Source organism: Staurois parvus, unplaced genomic scaffold (genome assembly GCF_062004578.1).
Source record: "Staurois parvus isolate SC_StPar_1 unplaced genomic scaffold, SC_StPar_1.0 ptg000818l, whole genome shotgun sequence".
In the NCBI taxonomy this organism is placed as follows: domain Eukaryota; kingdom Metazoa; phylum Chordata; class Amphibia; order Anura; family Ranidae; genus Staurois; species Staurois parvus.
The window spans coordinates 10,466,481-10,486,070 of NW_028318614.1; the positions used below are offsets into that span (position 1 = coordinate 10,466,481).

Genomic DNA, 19,590 nt, shown 5'->3' on the forward strand with positions numbered 1-19,590 from the left:
ACCCAGTGGCATGAACTGAAACAGATTTTGACACCATAAGCAGTGAATGTCTTCCAGTTTTCACCTAGACTATGTGGATTATACTAAGCCCTTTAGAATCTATTTGAATGCAAGCTTACAAGGGCTAGGAACTGTATTGGCTCAGGGGAAAGATGGCCAAATATGGGTAATTGTATACACCAGTCACAGTCCACAGGCTACAGAGCGTAAGCCTTACAATTGCAGTTCATTCAAATTAGAGTTCCTGGCCCTCGTGTGAGCCATTACTGAAAGATTTGCCAAATACCTTACAGGAGTTCAAATTGCTGTGTACACAGGTAATAGTAACCTGGCATATTTAAACTCAGCTAAGCTGGGGGCGCTGGAACAAAGGTGGATGGCCCGACTGGCCCACTTCAACTACAAAATTCACTGGACGCCCGGCTGCCTGCAATCTTGTGTCAGTAGTCGAATCGACAGCAACCCCCCAGTGGGTGGAAGAGGTGTACACTTGATGAGTTGGCCACCCTACAACAGAGGAATAAAATCACTTCACAACTACAGTAGTTCTTCTTTCCTCCCCTCGACAGAGTTGGTCGAGGGGGCGCACTGGACACCTTGGCTGCTATTGTGCTATGTGCTGGGTGTCCAGTGCGCTCCTATACCTTTAAAGAGGGGTGGGCTCCCTCAGGTCCACCTGCCCTTGGTCTATCCATTAAATACATGTATCTCTACTATGGGGGCTCTCAAAATTTGTAGAGTTAGGAACTGCAGAATATCAGGGTGCTGGAATGAGGCTCTGTAGCTTACGCATGTGTTTGCAAATGTGTGCTCACTAAACCCCTGTTTTTAATGCATACTGTTAGGCTCACTCAGTTTGTTTGCAGGCTGGTTGGTAAGCTGAGCTGGGAATTATTCTCTTTTATTGTTTGACATGCATCACCCTTCCATGTGCTCCTTGCTGTGAAGGCCAGTTATAGACCGTGGCAGTTCCCATTTTTGTACTGTGGACCAGTGCATGCACAGATGTGCCGCAGGGCTCTCTCTGTATGCGAGCCCTGTGGCACATCTGCATATGCACAGGGGGTGGCAATTCTCAGCATAATTAAAGCTGTTTTAGGCAGGTCAGCCCACCTTTAAGAAGAGATTCATTTTAAGCAGTTGCAATACAAACGTTTTTCTTTTCCTATTGGGGTAAAGGATTTATTTAATTGAATAAATGCTGACAATTGTAAGCACCCCAGTCAATGTTAAATGGTTTGTCTTGTTCCTGTAACTGCCACATTTTATGGATAGCTTGGTCTGTTAAAGGACATTGAAAAGTAAGAGACTTTCCGGCAAGATCACCAGGTGAAAATAAAAGCCGAAAACGAATTCTATCGCTACATCTAAGAATTTGTAAGATGCAGTATAATGAATTTTATGAGGGGGGGGGGGTTAATACCTCTCTAAACTGTAAAAAAAATTTAGGGGACCTTTGCCTTTGTAAATAAATAGAAGATTTAAAACACGGAAATTTCAGGTAACCATCTTAAGGGTGTTGTAGTTTGTCCCAGCCCGCCTTGTCACAGCTTGGTCTGCATGTAAATGTGGAGACAAACAGACAAAACAATGTGTGATATGGGGAAATAAATTCATATTCTGAATACCATTGCTTCATGCATTATGAGAATAAATTATGTTTCATGATAGTGTGAGCATAAAGCAGTAATGGTCAGTTTGCAGAATAGAGATGGGCAAGTAAGACCATATAAAGGAATTCTTTTTACTACTGCTTTGCCTGTATGTGAGCATCGCAGCCGTTGATCTCCCCACCTTACTCATTCTTACAAAGTGAAAATTAAATTTATAATATACACACCATGCATACTGGATGGCATTGGGATGAAAGGCCTTTCCATATTGAAACATATTCCCCTTCCAACATATTCCATATGCAGCATTTTCTATTGTTTTTTCCAAGGTAAAAATACCACAATTGAACCTCTAATGCCCCCTCCCCTTCTCTCCTGGCACCTCTGTAAAAAAAGGGCCATATGGAGCAATTAAGAGCTGCATACGAGGTCCTCAGTGCCTAGCAGGATGGCAATCACTGGCAAAAGAAGTCTTACCTTGATGGAATACACAAGGGCAAGAAATCCAAGGCAGAAACAGTTTGTGTACATGGCGTTGAACAGTGACAAGATGATGTAGTCTTTTACAGGGGAAACCTCAGGAGCTCCTGTAGCAATCGTTACTACAGTGGATTGAATCTGCTGTCCGGGGTTATTCAGAAACTCCATCCCTTCTTGTTCATTTGCTGTCTTGCTGTACCTCGGTGGCAAATTAAGTTCTGAGGCATAATCTCTTGGTTCCATAACTTTAGTGAAGGAAAGATTACAGATATTTTCTTGAGAGCTTTGGTAAAAAAAAGTATCGCGGAGAGCAGTCTGGAGAATATTTGCTGGTGGGAGGGAAAGGAACTGTGCCAGATGTTTGGGGCAGTTTTTATGTTCTCAAAACAGGAAAAGAAAACCACTAGCAGCTTGTATGGGGAAAAAGGGTAAACCTGAAGAACAAAAACAACCAGATGGAAGAAAATTATTGTATATAGACATATGTAAATAATTGTTATATTAGATCAAAGTTCTATGTGGAGAGGTTTTTGATTCTGCTGCATATAGCATGAGAAGTGTTCACCCATTTCTGGGTTACAGAACCAGATAACTATGGTATACTGCCACTGAAAACAAATCACTTTTTACCTTTGCTAGATGTAGTACGCATTTAGTTGTGTTGGCCTGACATCAGTCAATTCTGCACCAGGAAGACCTAATGCCATAGTACACCACTCTTTAAAAACAGTTTACTAGTTTACATGCATATTTTTCACTCCTTTATTGAATCTATTCATTATTAATATATAAACATTGTATTTTATGTCTTTCTTATTTCAGAGCAAGTACAAGTATCAAACAAAGTATTGTCCTTTTGTCTTCACTCCAAAGGTTTAGCTACTGGAAAGCTGCACTTATCATTGTTGTCTTTCATCTTACAAAGTAACTCAAAGTAGCACAAGATTAAAATATTTTATTTAATTTAGTTCTACAGTATATACACTCACCGGTCAATTTATTAGGTGCACCCTGCTAGTACCGGGTTGGACCCCCTTTTGCCTTCAGAACTGCCTTAATTCTTCATGGCATAGATTTAACAAGGTGTTGGAAACATTACTCAGAGATTTTGGTCCATATTGACATGATAGCATCACGCAGTCGCTGCAGATTTGTTGTCTTTACATCCATGATGCAAATCTCCCGTTCCACCACATCCCAAAGGTACCCTATTGGATTGAGATCTGGTACTGTGGAGGCCATTGGAGTACAGTGAACTCATTGTCATGTTCAAGAAACCAGTTTGAGATAATTTGAGCTTTGTGACATGGAGCATTATCCTGCTGGAAGATACCATCAGAAGATGGGTACATTACAGTCATAAAGTGATGGACATAGTCAGCAACAATACTCAAGTAGGCTGTGGAGTTTAAACAATGCTCTAATGGTACTAAGGGGTCCAAAATGTGCCAAGAAAATATCCCCCACACCATTACACCACCAGCCTGAACCATTGATACAAGGCAGACTGGATCCATACTTTCATGTTGTTTAAGCCAAATTCTCACCCTACCATCTGAATGTCACAGCTGAAATTAAGATTCATCAGACCAGGCATAATTTTTCTAATCTTCTATTGTCCAATTTTGGTGAGCCTGTGTGAATTGTAACCTCCGTTTCTTGTTCTTAGCTGACAGGATTGGCACACGGAGTGGCCTTGCACCAACAACCATGCCACGTTCAAAGTCACTTAAATCCCTTTCTTCTCCATTCTGATGCTTGGTTTACTTCAGCAAGTCATCTTCACCACGTCTAGATGCCTAAATGCACTGAGTTGCTGTCCAGTGATTGGCTGATTAGCAATTTGTGTTACCAAGCAATTGAACATGTGTACCTAATAAAGTGGCCGGTAAATGTATTGCTTTCACTTACAAATTTTATGCAGTGCCAGTCAAAAGGCATTTTCTATGTCAGTTTCAATCATTTGGTCACTTTATGAAAACCCTTTGTCATGTATTACATTTTTTTAGAAAACATATAAAGCACTTAAAAAAGTTAAAAAAAGAAAAAAAAAAGTCTTCAAATTAATACTGATTGGGTTTATTAAATACATGAAACAAGATTTTCAGAGCATTATGAGAATTCTAGAAAGAAAGCACAGCTAGAGGTGAGGTCTGGGTTTAGGTCTAGCATGGGTTCGAGGTTTGTTTTTCATTGACCCTTTAGCTAATGCAGAGTTTTGCCATAGTACCCAATAATGCACTGCCTGGTCTTTGAATTTAGGTCATCCAGCTTGGAAGGACCAATTAGAGGACTGTTAGATAAGCCATCATTATAAAAGGATCAGTACCTAGCAACCATATTGGCAATGTGCTCAAGCTGTGATAGGGAAAGCATAACACAAAGTGCCCAAACAAAACCATTATATCAGTATCACCAGCTGATATTTTCACAAAAGCTAGTGTTGAAAACAAAAATAGGCTTTCCAAATGATATTTTTCATTTTCAAATAAAATTAAGTTTAAGCTTTAAAGTAATTCTAAAGGTTGTAGTTTTTTTAAATAACAAACATATTATGCTTACCTGCTCTGTGCATACGTTTTGCACACAGCAGCCCTGATCCTCTTCTTTTTTGGTCCCCCGCCAGTGGTCCTGGCTCCTCCCCCTGCCTCTTGCTATGGAGGCACCCGAGCTGCACTCATGTGAATGGACATTGTCCATACACATACATAGCGTGGCTCGACCCTACTCCCCGCGCTCTCTTCATTGGCTCACTGGCTGTGATTAAAAGCAGCAGGAGCCAATGACTCCCACTGCTGTGTGAATCCATGAGGAGAGAGAGAACTGGGAGAGCCACTGCTCTCATGCACCTAGAAGGTTTTTTTACCTTAATGCACATGTAGCGCCCCTCTAGTTATCCAGGTTAAGCTAGCTAGGTTTTTTTAGTCAGAGGCTGAGTATCAGCCTGGGATGAGTTAGCCTGGGTGTTAGTCAGTCAGTTTATTTGTAGGTCAGAGCTGTAGGCTCTGCAGGTCAGTTCCCTGTTACCCCCCCCTGCTCTAGAAGCTTGAGACGTTTCTAGGAGGCAGTGGGTGGGGGTGAGGAGGGACTGATCTGCATGTTTGAGGGATCTTGACCAATCCTCAAGCAGGAGACTTAGAATGTGGTCAGGACAACCCTCACGTATGACTGAGCATGATCAGCAGGAAGAGTCAGTGTCGGGTGGAAGGTGGAGTGAGAGCCTGGAGTGTGGAGCCTGGGAGGGGGCTCAGGTAAGGGTCCTACCTACAGACAAGTTCTAGAGAAGGGGATCTCCACTGTACCACTACAAGGAGGGACAGCCTGGGCAGCAGGGAAGGAGCCAGCCTAGCAGAAGGTCTGAAGGAAGCCACCAATCCTTAAAGCTATCAGGAAGGACAGTGTGAGCAGGAAAGGGGGAGAGGATAGTCAGGTGGAAAACGCAACTAGCTCCTCAGCCGGAACTGTTTAAATTTTGGCAGCTTCTGGGTCCCCCTGCCCAGGGAATATCCTTAGTACTGCTGGGTGAAGAGGAGAATTCATCTGGGGTGAGGCGGTACACCAGAGAGCTGGAGTACTGTCAGAGGAAAGACAGTTCTTTTGTCTATAGACTTGTACATACACTATATTGCTGGATATGACATCACCACGCTTCCTTCCTACGCGTTACGTCACAGGTCACGTGACTTCCTCAGGGCTCAAGGAAGTCACGTGACCCATGACGTAATGCATAGGGTGGAAGCGTGGTGATGTCATATCCAGTACGGACAGCAGCCGCCACCTTAGTACTCCCGATCTCATAAACCTTCTCTGTAGTTTTTTGCTGCAAGAATTTAGCCTTTTTTGGTCTGTGGACCTATTTTAAATGTAAGTAGCTATTTCTGGATGTTGTTTTCAATAAAGTTTGAGACATATTACACTATGGGAGTCTTCTTGCTTGCATCTTTTTTGTGAGGTACTGGAGATGATAGAGGTCTGCGGCCATTTCTGGAACATGCCTGTGAGTGTTTGTCAGCGCCATTGGAGATGACCTTTTGCTCTTTGATTGCTATCGAGGATCAATTTCTTGGAATCATCATTTGAGGTTCTCTATGCTATGTGACTCCTTGTGGGTCGCATTTTGAAGGTGAGCGTGCACACTAGCCGGTGGAGGATATTTTCGGATATTTTTGCAGCACTGGATGTTTCACGGTGTACACTGAAGATTTACTGTGTTTTTTTGTGTTTTGGGAATGTCATATTTTTTAGGACTGAGTCACTTTTATCACACTATACACATCATTATTATTATTATTATGTTCACTTCTGTCACCAGCACATTATAGCATTTTGTGCTGCCGTTATTGTCATTTGTCATTGTTTACACCCATTCACATGTTTTTTGGATATGTTATGTTTACACTGAACTGAGGGGCATATGTGTATTCAGTATTTATTCAATATATGTTTTTATGGTTTCTTGTTCATGCACTAAGTAGTGCAGCACCCTTTCACTAATTTATATATTCCACGGTCAACTGTTAGTGGTATTATAACAAAGTGGAAGCAACTGAGAACAACAGCAACTCAGCCACGAAGTAGTAGGCCACGTAAAATGATAGAACGGGATCAGCACTTGCTGAAGAGCACTGTGTGCAGAAATCACCAACTGTCTACAGAGTCAATAGCTAAAGACCTCCAAACTTTGTTTGGCCTTCAGATTAGCACAACAACAGTGCATAGAGAGCTTCATGGAATGGGTTTCCATGGCCGGGCTGCTTCATCCAAGTCTTACATCACCAAGTGCAATGCAAAGCGTCAGATGCAGAGGTGTAAAGCACACAGCCACTGGACTCTAAAGAGGTGGAGAAGTGTTCTCTGGAGTGACCAATCACACTTCTCTGTCTGGCAAGCTGATGGACGTGTCTGGGTTTGGTGGTTGCCAGGAGGATAGTACTTGTCTGATTGCATTGTGCCAAGTGTAAAGTTTTGTGGAGGGGGGAATATGGTGTGGGGTTATTCTTCAGGGGTTGGGCTTGGCCACTTAGTTCCAGTGAAGGGAACTCTTAAGGCGTCAGCATACCAAGACATTTTGGACAATTTCATGCTCTGTGGGAACAGTTTGGGGATGGCCCCTTCCTATTCCAACCAGTGCACAAAGCAAGGTCCATAAAGACACAGATTAGCAGGTTTGGGGTGGAGGAACTTGACTGGCCTGCACAGAGTCCTGACCTCAAGCCGATAGAACATTTTTGGGATGAATTAGATTGGACACTGCGAGCCAGGCCTTCTCGTCCAACATCAGTGCCTGACCTCACAAATGCACTTCTGGAACAATGGTCAAACATTCCCATAGACACACTCCTAAACCTTGTGGACAGCCTTCCCTGAAGAGTTGAACCTGTTATAGCTGCAAAGGGTGGGCCAACTCATGTGCGTGTAAAGGCAGGCGTCCCAGTACTTTTGGCAGTATAGTGTAGTTGATGCGGCGTTCGTCCTCACAGTTCACAGTTCCTTGGGCATCCCCATGCATCCCTAAACCTCATCCAAGTTTGATACCACTTAATAAAACCAAAGAAACAAGCCTAAGGACTGGTTGCAGTCCTGGGGTACATTTACTTATGCACCCTGCCTGTGTGCACAGATCTGTAAACCCAAAAATCACTTTAAGGACCAAGATTTGTCTGCAACAACTGATTGAAAGCTAGCTATTCAATTGTCAACCTTTTTCCTACTTTTTCCCATTAGTTTGGGTCATCTCCCTTTCTTTTTTCTAAATACCTTTTACAGGGATTGGAATTAGAGATGAGCGAATTATTCAAAAATTCGATTCGGCTGATTCGCCGAATTTGCGGAAGAAATTCGATTCGATGCGAATTTATTCGCTGCGAATTTAACTTATTAAAAGGGTTTCTAGGCTTCAGAGAGCCTTTATATTAGTGCAGAACACTGTACCTTTAATTTAAATGCCCTTGGAGTCTGCTGGGGAAGAGAAATAATACTGTCAGTCAGTATGACATGCAGATGAGTGCTGTCGATCTTAGAATCACCGCACACTTCACTCATTTGGGCAGTCACGGGGCACGAAGAAGAAGAAGAAGAAGAAGAAGAATGAAAAGAAGAAGAAGAATGAAAAGAAGAAGAAGAAGAATGAAAAGAAGAATGAAAAGAAGAAGAAGAAGAATGAAAAGAAGAAGAAGAAGAATGAAAAGAAGAATGAAAAGAAGAAGAAGAAGAATGAAAAGAAGAAGAATGAAAAGAAGAATGAAAAGAAGAATGAAAAGAAGAAGAAGAAGAATGAAATGAAGAAAAAGAAGAATGAAAAGAAGAAGAAGAATGAAAAGAAGAATGAAAAGAAGAAGAAGAAGAATGAAAAGAAGAAGAAGAAGAATGAAAAGAAGAATGAGAAGAAGAATGAAAAGAAGAATCAAAAGAAGAATGAAAAGAAGAAGAAGAATGAAAAGAAGAATGAAAAGAAGAATGAAAAGAAGAAGAATGAAAAGAAGAAGAAGGAGAATGAAAAGAAGAATGAAAAGAAGAAGAATGAAAAGAAGAAGAAGAAGAATGAAAAGAAGAAGAATGAAAAGAAGAATGAAAAGAAGAAGAAGAAGAATGAAAAGAAGAAGAAGAAGAATGAAAAGAAGAATGAAAAGAAGAAGAAGAAGAATGAAAAGAAGAAGAAAAATGAAAAGAAGAATGAGAAGAAGAATGAAAAGAAGAATGAAAAGAAGAATGAGAAGAATGAAAAGAAGAATGAAAAGAAGAAGAAGAAGAATGAAAAGAAGAAGAAGAAGAATGAAAAGAAGAATGAAAAGAAGAAGAAGAAGAATGAAAAGAAGAATGAAAAGAAGAAGAAGAAGAATGAAAAGAAGAAGAAGAAGAATGAAAAGAAGAATGAGAAGAAGAATGAAAAGAAGAATGAAAAGAAGAATGAGAAGAATGAAAAGAAGAAGAAGAAGAATGAAAAGAAGAAGAAGAATGAAAAGAAGAATGAAAAGAAGAAGAAGAAGAATGAAAAGAAGAAGAAGAAGAATGAAAAGAAGAATGAAAAGAAGAAGAAGAATGAAAAGAAGAAGAAGAAGAATGAAAAGAAGAAGAAGAATGAAAAGAAGAAGAAGAATGAAAAGAAGAAGAAGAATGAAAAGAAGAAGAATTCCAGTACAGCAAAAAGTGTATCTGCAGAGAGCTCCGCTATTTCTGACTGTTCTCTGACAGTTCCTTCACATTTACAGCGGTTGAAACATTGTATCTATTTGTTTCCGAATAAAAACATCTGTATCCTAAATGGAAACAAATAGATACAATGTTTCAACCGCTGTAAATGTGAAGGAACTGTCAGAGAACTGTCAGAAATAGCGGAGCTCTCTGCAGGGACACTTTTGCCGGCTGTAGAAGGGATGAAAATCGGCCGATCGGGAAAAATTTGATTTGCGCATCCGAAGTTTGCTAATATTCGGATTCGGTGCGAATCGAATTTTTCCTAATATTCGAAACGAATTCCACTTCGCCAAGTTCGATTCGCTCATCTCTAATTGGAATGCATCAAGCAGTTGTTGCTAACAGTCTGTTCAGTGTCTTACTGCATCTTTTGAGAAAAATAAATAGATAAAAACACTGCATCCAAAACACACCAGAGGTGTAACTAGAATCTTCAGGGCCCCAATGCAGGAAACCATGAAGGGTCCCCCTGACCCCCGTCCTGTGGCCCTTTCCATTGGTCCTGCAGTGGGACCCTTTCACATGTTCTGCAGTCCTGTTCATGCTGTTTTGGGGCCAGGGCCCTGCTGCAAGTGTGACCTTTGTGACCCTGTCTCTCTCTCAGTGGGACCCCTTTCTCTGTGTGGCCCCTGGTTGTCTCTATCAATGGGATCCCTGGCTACTCTGTGTGGCCTCTCTCTCTGTGTGGCCCCTGCCCCTTCTCTGTCTCCCACTCAGTGGGGCCCCTCTCTCTGTGTGACTCCTGGCTTCTCTCTCTCTGTGGCCCCTGGTCCCTCCTTCTGTCTCTCTTAGTGAGGCCTCTGGTCCCTCCCTCTGTCTCTCTCTCTCTCACTGGGACCCCTCGTTGTGTGACTGCTGGCTTCTCTATCTGTCTCTCTCTCTCATTGGCCCCTCGTGCATGCTTTACCACCTCTTTGTGGCTTAGGTTACCCCAGAGTTAAAAATTTCACATTCTGAGCTGCTAGCCAGGCCTTAAGAGTTACCCGCCACCAGTTGCCCCACACAACCCCTACCCTGCCACGCCTCTAATTTCACCCCTAAACATGCCCTTGTAAATTATCTCATGAATGACACTGTTAAATGTTATATGCAGTTCACATGAACTGAGTGAAAATTTGATGTGGTGCGGGAAATACACAGAAATCGGTGGAGACTCTACACCAGATGCATGTGAATTCTGCCCTGCATTGGTGTGAACCGGGCCAAGGCCTGGTTCACACTGGTGCAATGCAGAATTTGCTGATTTCTATGCATTTCCAGAACCGCATCAAAATTGCACTCTGTTTATGTAAACCACGGTGGGTGTATATGTTAAGTTAACACACCCCAAAATTGGTTGATAAAGTGCAGTGTTTTGCAGAATCCGAATTTATGGGTGTGAACACCCATGCATTTTGATTCTGGTGCGGCAAAAAAAAAAGTTTCCTGCACCATTTTGGTCTATACAAATTGTCGTATAACTTGTTCTACCAGAAAGTGTTCACTGGCAGTGGCAGGCTGGCACTCACTTTTTCTTCAGTCCAGGTGTTTGCAGCAGTTCACACCTCCGTACACACATGGAGCACATACAGTCCACACTTGGGGAAGCTACAGTGCCCTGTTGTCTCCCTCCAGCCTCCTTCTTCCCCTCCGCTCCTAGGAATACTCCACTCAGCCGCAAAGCTTCTTGGGAGCTGTAGTCCTCCCCTCCAACCCCCTCAGCAATAGGGCAGAGACTACAATCCTGGCATCTCCCATGCCAGGCTCCCAGGCCTCAGTATACCAAACGATGGAGGGACTGAGAACCAAGCTGCCACAGCTGCTTTGCACCGCACATGTACATGTGGCCAGGCGGCCCTGGCATGCACGCTGTGCCCTATGGCCTGGGACACACTCGCCCCCACATTATTTCCACTCACCAAATGCGAGCAGGCAAGTGGAAATTTTGAGGCCCAGGTTACCCCACACGTTTGGCTGCATAGAGCTGCAGCTACCCAAGGAGAAGCAGCAGCCGGGGACCATTGGGGACCTCATCACTTGGATCGGCTGAGGATGAGGACAGAAAGATGAGACACAGCACAGAGACAGTTTCAGTTACACAGCGGAGTGGGGTGGTGGGAGGGAGGGGGATCGAGTGTTCAGGAGAGGGTCCCAGAAACTGAGCACAGGGACACAGACAGCTGCATCTCCAGAATGCATCACCAAGGAGGGAAGTAGTACTGGAAGAACTAAGCACAGTGCAGGCATGAAGACACAGGATACAGGAGGGGGAGAGACCCTTTCACATTTTCTGCAGTAGGTCTTGGGACCCCACCCCCTCACTCTCAACGGCAGATCGCCAGGGCCCAGTTGCAAGTGTGACTTTTTTGACCCTTTCACATGTTCTGCAGTAGGTCTTGGGACCCCACCCCCCCACCCTCGATGGCAGATCACCAGGGCCCGGTTGCAAGTGTGAATTTTACGACTCGGGTAGTTAACCACTGCCACACATACACACCCTGGTTGCACTGCAACCCCTGCCATAAAGGCATGTACACAAAAAGTCTTTTCTTAGTTAAACACTATATATAACACAAATGCATTGATTTTATTCATGAACCTCCCTGGCGGTATGATTATTTCAGATTGTTGGTGCTGAAAGTAGTACCATTATTGCATGGAAATATGTATTTTTTTTATTGTAGCCTGTAATTCTTAGGAATAACTCACTGAAATCTGTCCGAACAAGAGTCTAGTAAACATTCCGGATATGATAAAACTTGAAACACGAAATCATAAATTATAATTTAATAAATAATCATAAAAAATAATAATATAATAATAATACATTTAATTCAATAATATAATCAAACCAAAAACACTGAAATTTGAAATATAGCGCCAAGTTCGCACATCGCTGAGCAAAGTCGCAGAATCGTTTTCAGTGTCTGATGACGAATTTCCCCACAAATCAATATCACTCAATTCTGCAAGTGGTTCTGATTTACTATCGCTGTTCTCTAGCTGGTCTAAAACCGATTTTGACCCAAAGGGATGCTCTTTGGATGCCATGGAATTTTCCCAGTTTCCAGGCAGAAAGAACAGTCAAAATGCAGGCAGGGCACAGGACAAAGCACTCGGGACAAAATGTATGTGAAATGCTTTGCTACAGTAATGTTTTGCTATGTAATAATCGTTTTTTAAAAAAATGACATTTTTTAAAACTTTCAAATTTGCTGCCGGTTCTGGCGCCCGTACGTCCTGACGTCACAGGGACCGGAACACAGTAGCCGGATGTCGGCATCGGCCGGAGGAGATGGCCGGGGACACTGCAGGAGGGACATCGCGGGAGCGAAGGACAAAGTAAGCGCTGCAGGGAATCCCTGAGCAACGCTGCAGGGTATTCCCGAGTGTAGCTCGGGGTTACCGCTTTTGGTACTGAAACTTTACCCCGAGCTACACTCGGGAATACCGCCAGGGAGGTTAAGAAGCTACAAGGTCACCATCATTCCAGAAAAATTGCATTCAGTTATGCATTTATCTGGTTTCACAAAAAAATCTGTGAAACACATTTATCTGGAGTGCTGGTGACTTTGTATTTTCTTATCTGGTTCTAACATAGCACCAGGGGCAGACTGACAACTCATGGGGCCCCTGGGCAATAGGGGATCATGGGGCCCCTGTGTCCTTGCCCAAACTCAAAAAAGCCTATGAAAAAGGTACCAGGGACATTTCATGGGGCCCCCTACTGACCCCGGGCCCTCGGGCAGTGCCCGAGTTTCCAAATGGTCAGTCCGCCCCTGCATAGCACCATCTATTGTAATCACTTTGAGCACTGACAGAATGCACCTTTATTTTTAAACTTTCTTTGACTTTATCAGTAACATCTGCAGTTGGTGTTAGTGATCCTCTGTGATTCAGGTCTGAATAATTTTCCTAAAAGTCAGCTTCAGTCACAAATCTCCCCTTCTGGGCTGAAGGGCCTCTCTGACATGACACATGCAGCAGTGCAGGCTAGTACTTTGAGCGCATGTTGGACCACCTCCAGCCGCTGGTACATCCTTGGCACCAAGTAGTTCATGGATATTTAGTTACAGGCTTGCTGTCCCTGCCTGTGTTTGTTTAACCAGGGCAGAGTCTTACAAAGAGGACTTTATGTTAAAAGAAACAAATAATAGTGATGGGTGCTGGGAAAATGGCTAGGTCTAGACTATTGTTTGGCTCTCAGATCATATTTTTTTAGTTGTTTTTTGTTGCATTCATAGTGCTACCCCTGCAGGGGCCGCTGGATAATGCTTGTCCCCAATGGTTGCCCTGACTTTGCAAGCCTCCCGACACCTCTGGCACTCTGGGTTCAGACATATTTTAACAGTATGAAGTAATAATGCAAGAGATATGATTCTTTAGTAACACCTCTATATTAGACTCATTCAAAAGAGTAGAATGAAGAATGAATGAAGGTTTGGGAGGTACATCCCCAGTTAACGCATTAACGCAAAACACTGATAAAATGGAAATAGTCAAATTGCAATGGTTAACAGATAATGTGGTCACAAATGCTACGTTGTAACTATGCAACTGCAACACCAGCAGCAGGAGGGGGAGGAAAAGGATTGTTGACTTATCAGCTCTCTCTGGGCCACTAGGCATCACTATAGGGAATACAAAGAAATATATATATATATATATATATATATATACAGTGAAGGAAATAAGTATTTGATCCCCTGCTGATTTTGTATGTTTGCCCACTCAAAAAGAAATGATCAGTCTAAAAAGTGAATGGTAGGTGTATTGTAACACTGAGAGACAGAATAGCAACAATAAATTCAAAAGAAATGCATGTCTATCAAATTATGCACTGGTTTGCATGTTCATGAGGGAAATAAGTATTTGATATCCCTTCACAAAACATGACTTAGTACTTGGTGGCAAATCCCTTGTTGGCAATCACAGAGGTCAGACGTTTCCTATAGTTGGCCACCAGGTTTGCACACATCTCAGGAGGGGTTTTGGCCTACTCCTCTTGGCAGATCCTCTCCAAATCTGGTAGGTGGCACTGTTGGATGGCACTGCCGGGCACTTGTGGGCAGCAGTGCTGGGCACAGGTGGGAGGCACTGGTGGGTGGCACTGATGTTCGGTGCCGATCCGTCCTCTGACAATTGCCAGTTATCGGCAGTACTTTCCTCACGCTGTGACAGTGCGCGGAAAGTGCAGCCGATAACCGGCAACTGCATTTACCGGTGATTTGCCATGTTATTGTACATGGCTGATCACATGGTAAAAGGTCGCTGTGATTTGCCTTTTACCACATCACGTGATTAGCTGTGTCCGTAGGATCATGGAGATCGCGGGGGGGGGGGACGTGCGGGAAGGCGCGTTCTTGGAGGACGTCATATGACGCCGTGAAGCCGTCATTTGGCTATCTGCAGTTGGCAAGTGGTTAAAGGATGCTCTTGTTCACTGTCAGTGGTGACAGTTGTATGCCTGCTACTGACCTCGGCTACCTCTGTGATCTCGCTCCTGCTTCCAACTGGGCTTCATACTAGTTCTAAGTGTCTGTTTCAGCTGTCCTTCATAACCACTCCAGTCATCACAGTGTGTTCCTGCCTAATGCCCGCTGAGGACTTCAACAAGCCACACTTGCTGAGTGCCCCTTTAACCTCAGCTGGTCTAGCATGCATCACATCAGCTCCTGACCTGATTTTCTGCCTGACTTCTCAAGCCTGCATCCCCAGCTGCAAGTTTTGCTATCAACTCCTTCAGTGGGGCCTGGGCTGGAGATACAAGAGAGGCCAACCTCGTCAATTGAGTACGTGAGAGTTGGGCATTCGCCTGCTCACCAATCTCATGGATGTCATGGCCTCCTAGGAACAGGGTTCTTGCATAGGCTTCTTGGCTGTTCGCAGAGAAATGCAGAGTTACTACATGACAGCCTGTCAGTGCGGCAAGCAGAGCTGACTTGCTGATGACTGGATAGTGACAGTCCCCATGCAGAGAAGCTGATGTGATGGTGTAGTGTGATGATCAGCATCACCGTTGTGCTGAACTGGTATGAAAAGTCCCGCAGTAATAGCGAGTAGTCTATCTCTGGAGAATTGCAGTTCCCCTATTCTCAGCTCTGAATCTCGGACAAAGAGAGCTAGGTAGTCCCTTGCTGTAGAATTTATATGCTTTCCCAGCATCCCTCTGTGTTCAGCTCTCTCTGGTAGTCGAAGTCCAATCTGCACTCAGGACAGTATGTACTGGCTATAGGACTACAGATCCCAGGACCTTCAGCCGTACAAGAGCTGTATCCACTGAGGTGAGGTAACATGAGGTGATTTGGCAGTCCCAGTACTGGGCACTAGGGGCAGGGCTGCAGTTAGAAACCATGGGGTCCAATACAGTCAACCTGACAGGGCCCATTTGAAGAAAAAAAAAACAGTTTACTATGCTTCAGTTATGAATGAACACAGTGAGTGATTGGTACCAATCACTTGTTGTGTTCATTCAGGAAAGTAAGGGGCTGATAAAAATGTGACACATTTACCGGTTCTTTCCCCTACTCTCCATCCTAAAGGATCCTATTGTGTGCTTGCAGCTGCTGGTGGGTAGGAGAGGAGGGTCACTGGCAGAACTGTTGAGATGGGGGTATACAAGGGGGGGGGGGCTGGGCAGCAGGGGGAAATGTATGGTGCACAGAGAGGGTGATGGAGCAGCAGGGGGGAGGGGGAAATTACTGGAACCGATCCCCTATATGACTCCCTCTGCAACTGCTGAAAGTCAGCGAGAGGGAAGATGCCTTTGAACTGCAAGCTTTCAGACCAATCTCACTGCTAAATGTGGACTTGAAGATTCTGGGAAAGGTTCTGAGCACTCAAATTAATAAGTATCTACTCTCACTTATTCATCGAGATCAGGTTGGCTTCGTTCTGGGACGAAAAGCTGCTGATAACATCCGTAAAGTCATCTATCTCATTCATATCTTACATCACCGCAGGATACCAGGGTTTCTTTTATCCCTGGACATTTATAAAGCATTCGATTTGCTTTCTTGGGAGTATTTGACATATACGCTGTCTAGATGGGGGTTTGGTGACGCATTTCTGGCTCGGATCTCAGCTTTATATTCGTCTCCTTCGGCCTCTGTTAAATATGCAGGTTTTTTTCTTCATCTTTCCCTATTTTCAGGGGCACGAGACAAGGATGCCAATTATCACCTGCTCTTTTTGTTCTCGCTCTTGAACCTTTAGCTGCAGCCATTCGAAATCCCCTGGATATTTCTGGTGCACTATGCCGGCACTCAATACAAGGCCAACTTTTATGTGGATAATGCTCTTTTGGTTTTAACCAATCCTCTCATCACCCACCCTAATCTCCAGGTCATATTGGACCGTTTTTCGACTATATCTGGCCTTCGCATCAATTTGTCTGAATATTGAATATTACGCTCCCTGCCGACCTGCTTGAGTGGTTGCAGACACAATTTCCCTACCATTGGGCATCCCATTCTTTGGCGTTACACTTACTTCCTCCTACTCTGCCTTATTTTGGGCTAATTATTACCCCTTATTGCGCTCTTTTACTTCCCTGCTTCATTCTTGGCAGTTTCTTCTTTATCATGGATTGGCAGGATACATGCTGCGAAGATGACTATCTTGCCGAAGATCCTGTACTTTTTCCACACTTTCCCTATTCAGGTCCCTGCGTCTTTTCTTCGTGTACTACAAAGCCGGATTCTCCGTTTTATTTGGGCTCATAAACATCCCAGAGTTCCTAGAGCCACTCTGTATACTCAAAGACTACAGGGAGGTTTGGGAGTTCCATGTTTCTAGATACTACTTGGCAGCTCAGATTTCCCAGTTGTCTATGCTTCATGCCACGACGTATATCCCATTATGGGGACTCTTGGAATTACCCAACTGTGCTCCGCTTTCCTTAACTACATTGCTTTGGCTCCCACCTAAGTTGCAGCCTCCAGATTTGAGCCCTATCATTCACAGTTTACGGACCTGGGATTCTGTTAAATATTCGGGTAATTTGATATCATCGTTTCTACCTCTTTTGCCGATTACGCATAATCCTTTATTTTCGCCAGGCCTAGAACATCCCCCTTCTTTCTCTTGGTGGAACTCCCATGGCTTTGTTATTGTACATGATTTTCTGAGCGCTCGTACGTTTCCATCATGGGAGTCTCTTTGAGAATCAAGGGGGGTCCCGCTACGGGAATATTATCGGTATTTGCAATTGCGCCACTGGGTCCTATCCCTCCGTCGTACTTCTACATATCCTTACTGCAAAACGCCCTTTGAACACATCTGTCAGCATTCCCCAGGGTCCCCTGGTCTCATTTCTGTAATTTATGCCTCTCTTAACAGTAGGTCCTCCTCACCACCCCTATCTTATGTCTCTCAATGGGAGCGAGATCTGGGTTTATCGTTTGCGGCGGAGGATTGGCGTAAGGCCTGGGGGATGGTGGCGAAATGTTCATTCAATACAGTCACTCTTGAGGCAGCCTACAAAGTTCTCCTGCGGTGGTACTGGGTCCCGGCTCAGACTGCTCACTTTAATCCGACTGGCAGAGATAGGTGTTTCCGGAACTGTGGTCTATGTGGGAACATCTTTAATGGTCGTGCCCTCGATTGATAGGCTTCTGGTCTAGGGTTTTTGGTTTGCTGCAAACACTATTTCATATTATGGTCCGTAGGGATGCAAGAGTGGCCCTCCTGCATTGCCCAATTTTGGGTCTCTCTAGGTCTCAGCAGAAATTGGCATCCTACCTATTTATTTCGGCCAAAAGTGTTATAGCTCAAGCTTGGAGAACCCCTTTGGTTGTCTTCCAGGGGGTGAAGACCCGGATGGATGCTATGTTGATCAATAAACAGATGTCTAACATTCTTCATGATTCTCATCCGAGATTCCTTAAGGTTTGGGAACCTTGGATACGTTATTCCTTACTATCCCTGCCTCCTACTAGTTATGGCCTCTTATAGTCGTTGCCTGTGCTAGCCCTGGATCCGTGATTTTTCTAGTTTTCCTTTTCTCCATGTTTTCTTTCTGATTCTTTTTTTTTTTTCTCTCTATGTTTTTATATTTTCTTTTTCCTTCCTTCTAACTTTTCTTCTTTTTCCGGTAATATAATGGATTGCTGCTGCTATTATTTGGTTCGGCTTTTTGCCGTCCCTCCTTGATGTCATTAGACATTACGTTATTTGGCTAATACAAGTCAGCAGGATGTATCTGTTTATGTGTTATTGTTCTGCTCTGCCCCTGCGTAGGCGTATCTTGAACTTGTTGTATAAAACAAAACTTTCTCATTAAAAATATTGAAACAGAAAGTCAGCAAGAAGGAGAGAAGAAGAAGCCAGTTTTCAGCTGCTGCAGAGAGAGCCATGCAGGAGATCGGTTCCAGTAATTGCCCCCATCTTGTCGATTACCCTCCCTGCCCACATCCGATTCACCCAGCTGCCTGGGCCCCCCTGCTGGCCTGGGCCCCATACAGGAGGACTGGTGATACCCCCTTATCCATGGCCTTGACTAGGGGGGAAAAGGAATAATTGTAGTACCATTTGTAAGTGTCTTTAGATGGCATAATGACATAGCTGGCACCTGGCTACACACTAATAGAATATGGATGAACATTAAAACAGTTATACGATGAAGACAACAGAATAGAGGATTATGGAAAAATTGACATACATATTTTTGTTTTACATTAAAAACAGCAAAAAAATTCTGGCAAAACACACCTCTATAATATACAGTCAGGTCCATAAATAATGGGACATCAACATAATTTTAACATTTTTGGCTCTATGCACCACCACAATGGATTTGAAATGAAAAGAACAAGATGTGCTTTAATTGCAGACTGTCAGCTTTAATTTGAGGGTATTTACATCCAAATCAGGTGAACGGTGTAGGAATTACAACAGTTTGCATATGTGCCTCCCACTTGTTAAGGGACCAAATGTAATGGGACAATTGGCTTCTCAGCTGTTCCATGGCCAGGTGTGTGTTATTCCCTCATTATCCCAATTACAATGAGCAGATAAAAGGTCCAGAGTTCATTTCAAGTGTGCTATTTGCATTTGGAATCTGTTGCTGTCAACTCTCAAGATGAGATCCAAAGAGCTGTCACTAACAGTGAAGCAAGCCATCATTAGGCTGAAAAAACAAAACAAACCCATCAGAGAGATAGCAAAAACATTAGGCGTGGCCAAAACAACTCTTTGGAACATTCTTAAAAAGAAGGAACGCACCGGTGAGCTCAGCAACACCAAAAGACCCGGAAGACCACGGAAAACAACTATGGTGGATGACCGAAGAATTCTTTCCCTGGTGAAGAAAACACCCTTCACA

The 19,590-nt window shown here is 43.7% G+C and overlaps 1 pseudogene across 1 annotated transcript in view; it reads right to left on the minus strand.

Annotated features, from left to right (window-relative positions):
• The window catches only part of LOC149444069 (dispanin subfamily A member 2b-like), a 43,652-nt pseudogene extending 41,218 nt beyond the window's left edge, over positions 1 to 2,434 (minus strand). The window contains exon 1 of the transcript XR_016306579.1: positions 2,091 to 2,434. The product of XR_016306579.1 is annotated as a dispanin subfamily A member 2b-like (transcript). The remainder of the gene's footprint in view (positions 1 to 2,090) is intronic.
• Between the last annotated feature and the right edge of the window lie 17,156 nt (positions 2,435 to 19,590).